General features: G+C 42.4%; 1 protein-coding gene across 2 annotated transcripts in view; it reads left to right on the top strand.

Moving 5' to 3' along the window:
- The window catches only part of ME3 (malic enzyme 3), a 217,150-nt gene that overhangs the window by 181,873 nt on the left and 23,013 nt on the right, over positions 1–12,264 (top strand). The window lies entirely within an intron of this gene.

The raw sequence follows: 12,264 nt of genomic DNA, 5'->3' as shown, positions 1-12,264 counted from the left end.
CAGGGGAGCTCTGCCACACCCAGATACCCCTGGTCTTTCTGTAACCCTGAAGGTCCTGAAACCCTGTCCCAGGGATGTTTTCATACAACCCCCATCCCCTGCTTAGACCCAGGAGCAATGACTCTCAGTGAAGCAGACTTCTAAAAGTTCCAATTTTGTGCTCCACTGCCCTGCTGCTTGTTGGGAGCCAGCCCCTCCCCCCCAGGGCTTATCTTCCCATACATCACCTTGGATTCACTTTTCCACACGTCCTACCTTCCAGAAAGTGGTTGCTTTTCTGTTCCTAGAATTGCTGCACTTCTTTTCTTCGATCTCCTGTTGAGTTTCTAGGTGTTCAGAATGGTTTGATCACTATCTGGCTGAACTCCTGGGACCTGAGGATATTTAGGTCTCCTACATCTCTGCCATCTTCCCAACTCTCCCAGGCTTTTACAGTTTTATGGGGACCCTGTGGTTGTTGTCTTCCTGTTCTTTCAGCTTGTCTTCTGGGGGAGGGACCTGCTCACTGTTTTTCAGTCAATGCTGCTTGGTTGCAGTTGCCCCACCCCCTATCAAGGGGCTGGGTTCTGTGGAAACTGGTTTTTCGGGCTTTTGTTCTCTGGAGGTTTTTATTCTTTGGCAGCTTTTCACACCTTTTCAGAGGGTCAGAGCAAAATTAACTGTCTGTACCCAGACCTCCCCCTTAGAGAGAAGCTACAGTCTGCTCCTCTTTGAATGCTCCAGAATACACAGACTCCCCCCTGCAAACTCCATTGAACACTGCAGACTCCCACAGGCAGTGTCTGCCCCCAGCCACCTTCTCAGTGGTCGCCCAGGGCCTCCACTTGTCTCTGTACCCCCATGCCACAAAAACCGTGAGCAATACTGGTCAGGGTGAGCCCGGTCCCGGCAGCTGCCATTCCAGGACTGCTGACTGGAGCCCATGCTGAGTGCACTCAGCCCCAGTGGTGGTGGAGGCACTGGAGGTGGCTGTGGTGGCCATGGCAGCTGCCAGCCCCAGGGAATACCTACTCAAGCCCATGCCAGGCTCCCAGCCACCAGCAGGTGCCAGCTGTGGCCATCCTGGGACCGTGGGCTTAGGTCCATGCCTGCAGCCACCCAGTCCCAACAATTGTCCCTTAAGTCCCTTTGTTCTGTCTGAGTGCTGTTATTAGTCCCTTCCCAACTCATAGTCACTGGTCTCCAAGCTATTGCTGGTCCCCTAGCACAAGGCATTTTCACATTGGGTATTACTTTCCAATGGCTCATTTCTGGTGGCTCCCTCCCCCTTCTGTTTATCATCCAATATCCGTCCATGCACTCCCACCTCCTCTGTACCTCTCCACTGATGATCTTCTTCTCCTGTAGAGATCCAGAAGTGTATAATCTTAAAAATCTTAGACTGATTTCATGGTGTTCAGGGTACTCTGGTAGATATCTAGCTCAATTCAGGGGACCAGTTGAAAGAGGGTCTCCTACTTCTCCACCATCTTGCTCCTCTATAACATTTAAATGGGTGTTTTGGTGAAGTCCATTAGCTGTATTTGAATGTACATGGATGAATTGAGAACAAAATTTTTTCATCTAGACAATTTAGATTTTTGCTTTAAAATTTTTTGTTCTTAATGGGCTTTTAATTACATTAACAAGTTGGCAGGCAAACTCACTCATCTACCAACTCCTTCATATATCTAACCTTTTATAAAACATTTATTGGACAACTAAACTGTCATCTCATCACAGGTGTTCAGTAGATGCTTTTGGAAGGATGAATGGGTGTGTTGATGAATAGGTGGATGGAAGATGCTGAAAGCAACTGAAGTAGTCACCTTTGGTTTACACAGGCCAGTAGTTTGGTTTTATGAGCCATGAGGGGCTGAGAGACTGGGAGAAAATTGTAAAGGTCCCAGAGTTCTCAATGGAGACAAAAGGTGCAACGTGCAGTAGGAATGAGGGAAGCAAAGGACAGGCTGTCAGGTACCAGCATGGACAGTAGACATTCTGGAGTAGGAGTGGCTCCTGGTAAGGAAAGATGCAGGGAGCAGCCATGGGGAAAGGTATCTGAGGAGGTTAAGGGTTCTGAGGGTCCTTAAATCCAAGAAGTTCTGGGAACTAAGTCTAGTTATTGGGTAGAAAATTCACATTAGAATTGCACAAAATGTGCAGTGTGCAAGTTAGGATTAAAGTGACCTGAATTAATGAGGTTTTACTCTATCTCATCAAATTTTTCCTGGAGAGGTTCTCTTATATAAAATGGAATGTAGGAGGGGGCCAAGATGGTGATTTAAGAGGACCATAAACTTACCTCTTTCCATGACTACAACTAGATAACACTCACATCAGTGTAAATAATCCAGAAAACAACCCAAAGACTAGCAGAACAAAGTCCACAATTAAAGATAGAAAAGAGCTCATGTTGAAGAGGGTGGCAAGTGCAAGGACCCAGTCAGGGGCTAAAGGGACCAAGGACATCTGTGGGTGGGAAGGAGCCAGAAATATGGAAGAGGGAGAGAAACAGACTACCACACCAAGGAGCCCACACAGAGACCACAAATCCCCAAAACACTGGGCTCCGAAAGTGAGAGGGGCCAAATTTTGAGTTCTTAAAGCCTGGAGTTTTAAGTCAGAGGACTCAGCTCTGGGAGAACCCAGAGGATGATAGGACGCTGAGTCCTTTCACTTGAAAGAGACAACATAACAGCCAGCCTGTGGAGATACAGCCTAGGAGCAACAGTCTGAAAAACACCTGGGGCAGACAGGAGGGAGATTTATTCACACATCTCAGAGCAGGTCCTGGAGGGGCAGGGTTCCTGGAGGGGCTCCCCCAGGAACAAAGGAACTGACAAGAGCCATCTCCCTACCCCATTCCCCAGCATTAACACACAGCCACCTGTGGGCACCAGTACAGACTTGTTTACACCAAGCAAGTTACACATGACTTGTTTACACCAAGCAAGTTATACATAACTTGCTTACACCAAGCCCCCCTCCCAACTTCAGCAGGTCTAATTCCAGTCACACCTGCCTCAGTATTGGCACTGTAGACCCCCACCCCCAGAAGACCAACACTACATCTCCCAGTTTGGGCTTGTGTAGGGCCTCTGTCCCTGCAGTGGTGGTTGAAGGCTCTGTGGAAGCCTGAGGCACACGTTGTTAAAATTGTGCACATTGTTAAAATTGTACACACTGCCCACACAGCCCTGGTCCCAACAGCAGCCCCACCTTTTTGGAAACTGCATGCCTCACCTGATCAGGGACCAATCCCTGCCTACAACAGGGAAAGAGAGCCTCTATAGATGAATGGACTGAAGGAAAAAGGCAGCCAGGACACACAGCAAGGCAGTGCAACACACACAGGAGACAACCCTCAGTGGCAAGTTCTGGTGACAGGAGATACCACACTGTAGGACACTGAAGGACCTCTTCTTCATAAAGCCATTACTTTCAAGAGCAAGAGATATTGCTGAATTTCCTAGTCCAAAGAAACAGACATGGAGTTAGACAAAATGAGGAAACAGAGGAATACATCCCAAATGAAAGAACAGGACAAAACCACATGAGGAGACCAAAGCAAAATGGATATAATATGCCTGATAAAGGATTTAAAGTAATGGTCATAAAGATATTCACTGGACTTGAAAAAAGAGTGGAGGACATCAGTGAAACCCTTAACAAAGGGATAGAAAACACAAAAAAGAACCAATCAGAGATGAAGAGCACAATAAACGAGATTTAAAATACATTAGGTGGAATAAATAGCAGGCTAAAGGAAGCAGAGTAACAGATGAGTCACCTGGACAGAGTAATGGAAAGTACTCAAGCTGAGGAGGTGAGAGAAAAAGAAAATTATGCAAAATGAGAATAGACTTGGGAAACTCAGTGACTCCATCAAACATAAAAACATTCCCATTATAGGGATTCCAGAGAAAGAGAAGAGGCAGCTGGCTCAGTCAGAAGAGCATGTGACTTGGTCTCAGGGTCATGAGTTTGAGTCTCACATTGGGTGTAGAGATTACTAAAAAATAAAATTTAAAAAAGGTGGTGGGGGTGGGGGGACAGAAAGTTTATTTGAAGAAATAATAGCTGAAAACGTCCCTATCTGGGGAAGGAAAGTAAAATGCAGATCCAGGAAGCACAGAGATTCCCCCACCAAAATCTACTCAAGAAGGTAGGTCTACATCAAGACACATAGTAATTAAAATGGCAAAAGTAGCAATAAAGAAAAAAATTTTAAGCAGAAAGAGAAGGGATCCCTGGGTAGCTCAGTCACTTGAGTGACCAACTCTTGGTTTCAGTTGAGGTCATGATCTCAGAGTCCCGGGATTGAGCCCCATGTCAGGCTCCTTGCTCAATGGGGAGTCTGCTTGTCTCCCTCTCCCTCTGCCCCTTCCCCACTCACACACTCTCTCAAATAAATACATAAATCTTAAAAAAGAAAAAAAGTGAAAAGAAGACAGTTACATACAAGGGAAACCCTATAAGGCTATCAGGGGATTTTTGACCTGAAATTTTCCAAGCCAGAAGGGAGAGGCATAATATATTCAAAGTGTTGAAAGGGAAAAATCTGCAGTCAAGAATACTCTCTATTCAGCAATGTTATCATTCAGAATAGAAGGAGAAATAGTTTCTAAGACAAAAGCTAAAGGAGCTCATGACAACTAAATCAGCCCTACAGGAAATGTTAAAGGGAATTCTTTGAATGGAAAGGAAAGACCATAAATAGAGTAGAAAAATAGGAAGGAGTAAAAATAAGTATATATGTAAAAATGAGTCAAGAGACTCACAAAATAAAAGGATGTATATGCAGTATGACACCATATATCAAAACTGTGGTGAGGAAAGGAGTAAAGCACTCAAATGTAAGCAACCATCAACCTAATATAGACAGCTATATGCAGAGTATGTTATATACAAACCAAATGGTAACCACAAATCAAAAATCAGTAGTAGATATGCAAAAAATAAAGAGAAAAGAACCCAGGTATATCACTAAAGAAAGTCAGGAAACTATGAAAGAGAATAAGAGAAGAAAGGATCAGAGAAGAACTACAAAAATAACCACAAAACAAGTAAAAAAAATGGCAATAAATATATACTGATGAATAATTACTTTCAATATAATAGATTAAATGCTCCAGTCAAAAGACATAGAGTAAAACGTTTATAGCAGCAATGTCTACAGTAGCCAAACTATTGATAGAACCCAGATGTCCGTCAATGGGTATAATAGATGTGGTATATATATACAATGGCATACTATGCAGCCATCAAAAGAAATGAAATCTTGCCATTTGCAATGGCATGGATGGAACTAGAGGGTATTATGCTGAGCAAAATAAGTCAATCAGAGAAAGACAATTATCATATGATCTCTCTGATATGAGGAATTCGAGTGGCAGGGTGGGGGATTGTGGAGGGATCCACAATGAATGTGAATCCATTCCTTGTGAATCCACAATGAATGTGAAAATCCATTTTCATCCACAAAATGAAAATGAAACAAGATGGGATCGGGAGGGAGACAAACCGTAAGAGACTCAATCTCACAAAACAAACTGAGGGTTTTTGGAAGTGGGGAGTAGGGGTAGGGTGGCTGGGTTATGGACATTAGGGAGGGTATCTGCTATGGTGAGTGCTGTGAAATGTGTAAGCCTGATGATCCACAGACCTGAACCCCTGGGGTAAATAATACATTATATGTTAATTTTTTAAAAAGATATAGGGTAATGGCATGGATAAAAACAAGATCCATCTCAATGCTGCCTATAAGAGGCTCACATGCAGACCGAAAGTAGGGGTTTGGAGAAACATTTATCATGCAAATGGAAAATCAGAGTAGCAATACTTATATCTGACAAAATAGACTTTCATACTAAGACTGTAAAAAGAGACAAAGAGAGGCACTATATAATAATAAAGGGGACAATCCGACAGGAAGATATAATAATTGTAAACATTTATGCACCCAACATGGAAGAACCCAAATGCATGAAGCCATTCATAACAAACATAAAGGAACTAACTGATAGTGATTCAATAATAGTAGGGGATTTTAACATTTACTTACATCAGTGGACAGATCATCCAAAGAATCAAAAAAGAATGACTTTGAATGACACACTGGACCAGATGAATTCAACAGATATATTCAGAATATTCAATCCAGAAAGAGCAGAATACACATTCTTTTCACATGCATATAGCACATTCTTCAAAATAGATCCCATATTGGGCCACAAAACAAGTCTCAACAAATTCAAAAAGATCAGAGTCATACCATGCATCTTTTCTGACCACAATACTATTAAACTAGAAATTAATCACAAGAAAAATCTGAAAAGACCACAAATACATGGAGGTTAAATAACAATGAATGGGTTGGCCAGAAAATAAAAGGAGAAATTAAAAGGTACGTGGGAACAAATGAAAATGAAAAACAACAGTACAAAATCTCTGGGATGCAGCAAAAGCGGTTCTAAGAGGGAAGTTTATAGCAATACAGGCCTACTTCAAGAAACAAGAAGGGGCGCCTGGGTGGCTCAGTGGGTTAAAGCCTCTGCCTTCGGCTCAGGTCATGATCTCAGGGTCCTGGGATTGAGCCCCGCGTCGGGCTCTTTGCTCAGCGGGGAGCCTGCTTTCTCCTCTCTCTCTGCTTACTGCTTTGCCCACTTGTGACTTCTCTCTCTGTCAAATAAATAAATTTAAAAAAGAAAAGAAAAGAAACAAGAAAAATCTCAAATAAATAACCTAACCTTACAACTAAAGGAACTAGAAAAAGAAGAACAAAGAAAACCCAAACCCAGCAGAAGGAAGAAAATAATAAATATCAGAGCAGAAATAAATGATATAAAAACTAAAAAAAAAAAAAAACAACACAGTAGAACAGATCACTGAAACCAGGGGGATGATTCTTTGAAAAGATCAGCACAACTGGTATGAGCCAGACTCATAATGGAGGGAGGGGGAATGGGACTCAAACAAAATCACAAATGGGAGAAGAGAAATTACAACTGACACTACAGAAATACGAAAGATTGTAAGAGAATATTATGAAAAATTATATGCCAACAAATTGGGCAACCTAGAAGAAATGGAAACATTCCTAGAAATATGCAACATACCAAAACTGAAGCAGGAAGAAATAAAAAATAGATTGATTACCAGCAGTGGAATTAAATCAATAATCAGAAAACTCCCAACAAACAAAAGTCTAGGAACAGAGAGCTTCACGGGTAAAGTCTACCAAATATTTAAAGAAGAGTTAATATCTAGTCTTCTCAAATTTTTCCAAAAAAAAAAAAAAAATAGAAGAGGAAGAAAACGTCCAAATTTATTCTGCAAGGCCAGGATTACCCTGATACAGAAACCAGATAACCAGATAAAGTCACCACAAAAAAAGAGAACCACAGGCCAGTATTTCTGATGAATACAGATGCAAAAATCCTCAACAAAGTATTGGCAAACCGAATCCAACCACACATTAAGAATCATTCACCACAGTCAAGCGGGATTTATTCCTGGGATGCAAGGAGGGTTCAATATTTGCAAATCGATCCATGTGATACATCACATCAATAAGATAAAAACCATAATTATTTCAGGAATTATGCAGAAAAAGCTGTTGACAAAGTACAACATTCATTTATGATAAAAAAAAAACAAACTTAGAGGGAATATACCTCAACATAATAAAGGCCAAATATGAAAACCCACAGCTAACAGCATACTCAGTGGGGGAAAACTGAGAACTCTTCCCCGAAGGTCAGGAACAAGACAAGGATGTCCAGTGTTACCACTTTTATTCAACACAGTCCTAGCCACAGCCATCAGACAAGAGGAAGAAATAAAAGGCAACCAGTTAGTGAGGAAGAAGTAAAACTTCCACTATTGGCAGATGACATGGTACTAGATGTAGAAAACCCTAAAGACTCCACCAAGAAACTACCAGAACCTAATAAATGAATTCAGTGAAGTCATAGAATGCAAAAACAATGTACAGAAATCTGTAGCATTTCTATACACTGCTAATGAGGCAACATAAAGACAAATTAAGAAAACAATCCCATTTACAACTGCACTAAAAAGAATAAAACACCTAAGAATAAACTTACCCTAAGAGGTGAAACACCTATACTCTGAAAACTATAAAACATTGATGGAAGAAACTGAGGACAAAAGAAAGAAGTGGAAAGACATTCCATATCATGGATTGGAGGAACATATTGTTGAAATGTCTGTAGTACCCAAAGCCATCTACAGATTTAATGCATTCCCTATCAAAATACCAGCAACATTTTTTATAGAACTAGAAAAAACAATCCTAAAATTTGTAGGGAATCCTAAATTAAAGAACTAGAAAATGCAATCCTAAAATTTTTACAGAGCTAGAAAAAACAATCCTAAAATAGCCAAAACAATCTTGGGGGAAAAAAAAACAAAAACTGAAAGCATCACAGTTCCAGACTTCAAGATATATTACAAAGCTGTAGTAATCAAAACAGTATGTATGGTACTGGCAAAAAAAAAAAAAAAAAAAAAAAAGACACATCAATAAAACAGAACAGAAAGACCATCAATAAACCCACAATTACATAATCAGATAATCTTCCACAAGGCAGGTAAGAATATCCAGTGGGAAAAAGACAGTCTCATCAACAAATGGTGTTGGGAAAACTGGACAGCCACATGCAAAAGAATGAAACTGGACCACGTTCTTACACCATACACAAAAATAATCCCCAAATAGAATAAGAATCTAAGTGTCAGACCTGAAACCATAAAAATCCTAGAAGATAATACAGGCAGTATTTTCTCTGACATCAGTCAAAGCAACTTCTTTCTAGATATGTCTCCTGAGGCAAGAGAAACAAAAGCAAAAAATAAAGTCTTGGGACTAGATTAAAATGAAAAGCTTCTGCACAGCAGAAGAAACAACCAGCAAAACTAAAAGACAACCTATGGGAGAATGGAAGACGGTATGTGTAAATCACGTATCTGATAAAGGGTTAGTATCCAAAATACATGAAGAACTTATACAACTTAACACCAAAAAATGAATAAATAATACAAGTAAAAAACGGGCAGAAGACATGAACTGACATTTCACCAAAGAAGACACACAGATGGCCAACAGACACATGGAAAGATGTCCAACATCACTCATCTTCAGGGCAATGCAAATCAAAACCACAATGAGATATCACCTCACACCCGTCAGAATCATTAAGATTAAAAACTCAAGAAACAAGTGCTGGCGAGGACGCGGAGAAAGAGGAAACTTAGGGCACTGTTGGTGGGAATGCAAACTGGTGCAGCCACTGTGGAACAGTATGGGGGTTCCTCAAAAAATTAAAAATAGAACTACCCTATGACCCAGTCATCACACTGCTGAGTATCTACCCAAAGAATATGAAAACACTAATTCAAAAGGATACATGCACCTCTATATTTTTTGCAGTGTTCTCTACAGCAGCCATATTATGGAAGCAGCCTAAGTGTCCATCGGTAGACGGTGTGGTCTGCATACACAATGCAGTATTATTCCGCCACCAAAAAAAAAGAGAAAGAAATCTTGCCGTTTGTGACAAACATGGATGGAGCAAAAGAGTATGACGCTCAGCAAAAGAAGCCAGTCAGAGAAAGACAAATACCACACGATTTCACTCATGTGGAATTTAAGAAACAAAACAAGTGAACAAAGGGGTAAAAAAGAGACAAACCAAAGAACAGACTCTTAACTACAGAGAACAAACTGATGGTTACCAGAGCGGAGGTGGGGCGGTGGGGGAGTGGAATTGGTGAAGGGAATTAAGAGTACAGTTATCTTGATGAGCTCTGAGTGATGGATAGAATTGTTTAATCACTGTGTTATACATGAAACTAATAGAACACTGAGTGTTAACGACACAGGAATTAAAAAATAAATTCAAAAGGTAAAAAATAAAAAGTAAAGTATGATAAAAATTTACTCCTAAAAAACTGAGTTTAACATGAAAGAGTAATAGTGCACTGAACAAAGGTATTTATTTCTAATTCTTGCCTTATTTTTACCTCAGAGTAGTGTTGCTTAAAGGTCAAGAGTGTGCGTGTGTGTGTGTGTGTGAGAGAGAGAGAGAGAGAGAGAGAGAGAGAGAGAGAACATCTCATTGCTTTGTTGTCTGACCTTTTCAGCATTTTAGCTCCAGGCCAGTCATGGGGCAACACTGGGCGTCTTGTGAGGATTATATATAGCAAAATGTCACCAGCAACCAAAGACATTCTGTCCCTCTCCCAAACCAAATACTTAAAATTCACACCCTGGAAAAAAAATTCACAGTAAATTTTGGCTCAGCAAAAATAGCTTTAGGTTTGTGCACAGGGGGTTTTCTTTTTCAGTTTTATCCACTGTATAGGAGCAGGGGGCTGGATGGTGGGTCTGGAGAGACAGCGAGCCCCTCTCCTCACCCCAAATAGCCCTTGCTCTGTGACTGTGAAGGAGAATTGTTGCCAAGAGGACATGTGTGTTTTGCACATTACAATGTAAAAATCACCCCAGTTTTCATGCTCACAAAAACCCACAGCAGTTGCCCAGGCAGACATGACTGTGCCCAATGACAGATGGAAAACCGAGGCAGAATTGAGGAGTGAAGTGACAGGTGTCAGACCACTCGGAGCCAGGTCAGGCACACCAACCTGCTGACCCATGCCCAGCACTGTTGACCATGGAAGTCACAGTCTCTTCACGTCTGCCCCTGTCACATGAACCCATCTCCAAGTCCTCCCCGCAACAGCTTCAACTCACTAAGATTCTGGAAGGACCATGGAAGGAGCAAATATTTACCTGCCGCTGGATTTCTATCGTGCAGGGTAAGCCAGGCACAAAATTAGGAGGTTGAAAAAGAAGCTTCTGGGCTAATTCAGTACTACGCACCCCTCATAGCCACCAGCCTCATCGGAAACATGCCCCCAGTAGCACAGAGAGCCCCCCAGCTGCGTGCCCCAGCTAGTGGGAGGCATAAATCTTTCCAGGTTCCACATTAGTCCTAAGCCTCTGGTTCACACCAGGTGGGGAGTGGCAGACCCCTTCTCTCTATCCCGTGCCCGAGCACTCCTGGCTGATGAATCAGGGCACTTTCTCTCAATGAACATGAATTCAGATACTGTTAGACACAAATGGACGGATGGATACATGTCTGTGTATTAGGTAATTTCTAATAATTTGTGCCATGCTTGTTTCCAATAAAAGGCACAGTAGAACGAAACTCTCACAATGAGGATCAAAAGCAAGAATGGAGTCAGGGGACGGGTGTGTGCAGAAGGGCAGGCTGAGCTTGCCCACAGCACAGGAGCAGAAAACCGAGTGCTCAGCAGTCTCACAGCGTCAACAGGAAAAATGGGTTACAGATACAGTGGCTTTGTAGGAATACGGACTTTTCCCTGACCCTGAAGTCTAAGAGTCAACTGTAGGATAGATCTTGAATAAGTCATATCAAACAGCTTAATAGGCAAGGCCTTCACCCACAAAGGCAGGATTTCTCAGAACTCCTGGACGGTCAGAATCCAGTCTGGGGGTGGTCATGACCACACAATGTGTACGTGTATCACAGTATCCCACTGTACAGCTTAAATAGATGATTGTTACTTGTCAATTCTACCACAATAAAGGTGGAGGAAATTAAGCTACATTCTCGAGCCGTGCCCCAAACTCCCTGAGTGAGAAGCTCTGTATTTCGAATAAGGTCACGAACTGATTTTTGTGTCCCTGCAAGTTGGCCAACACCCCTATTAAGGGGTGGGGAGATGACAGTGGCTTCATGTAGTGGCCTTTGCCAGCCTTCCTTGCATCTGAGCAGGACACAATGCCTGAACCCAGCAGAGTCTCTAGTGGAGAAGCTTCAGGTCTCGGACCCGGAGAGACACCTGCAGGCTGCAGAGGCTCTCCAGGCCCCAGTAGTTGGAAAGTCGGGGTCTCTGCATGCACTTGGGTGGGAGTGAGCTTGCTCCTGGGATTTCAGATGGCTGTAGGCCCCCAGAAGGGCAGGCCCCATTTCAGTCTCCATCACCCACCGAGGTCTGCCATCCATAGCCCATGGTAGCCCCAGCTTACATTAGAGTCAGGGATAGGGGCTCAGAGGACCACCAGGCCCGGCATTCCTGCTCTCTCCCGTCCCAATCCTCATCCATAATGGGGCAGGTAGAGCCCAGGGGTCCAGGAGCCATGCCAGCCCCACTACCTCTTGTCCAGTGCCTGCTCACTCCCCAGGGCAGGCTGGGATCTGCCAGGGACTGGCTGTGGGGAGGCAATCA

This window comes from Meles meles, chromosome 8 (genome assembly GCF_922984935.1).
Source record: "Meles meles chromosome 8, mMelMel3.1 paternal haplotype, whole genome shotgun sequence".
In the NCBI taxonomy this organism is placed as follows: domain Eukaryota; kingdom Metazoa; phylum Chordata; class Mammalia; order Carnivora; family Mustelidae; genus Meles; species Meles meles.
Note: the sequence above shows the minus strand (reverse complement) of the source record. Positions and strands in the feature narration are given on the sequence as shown.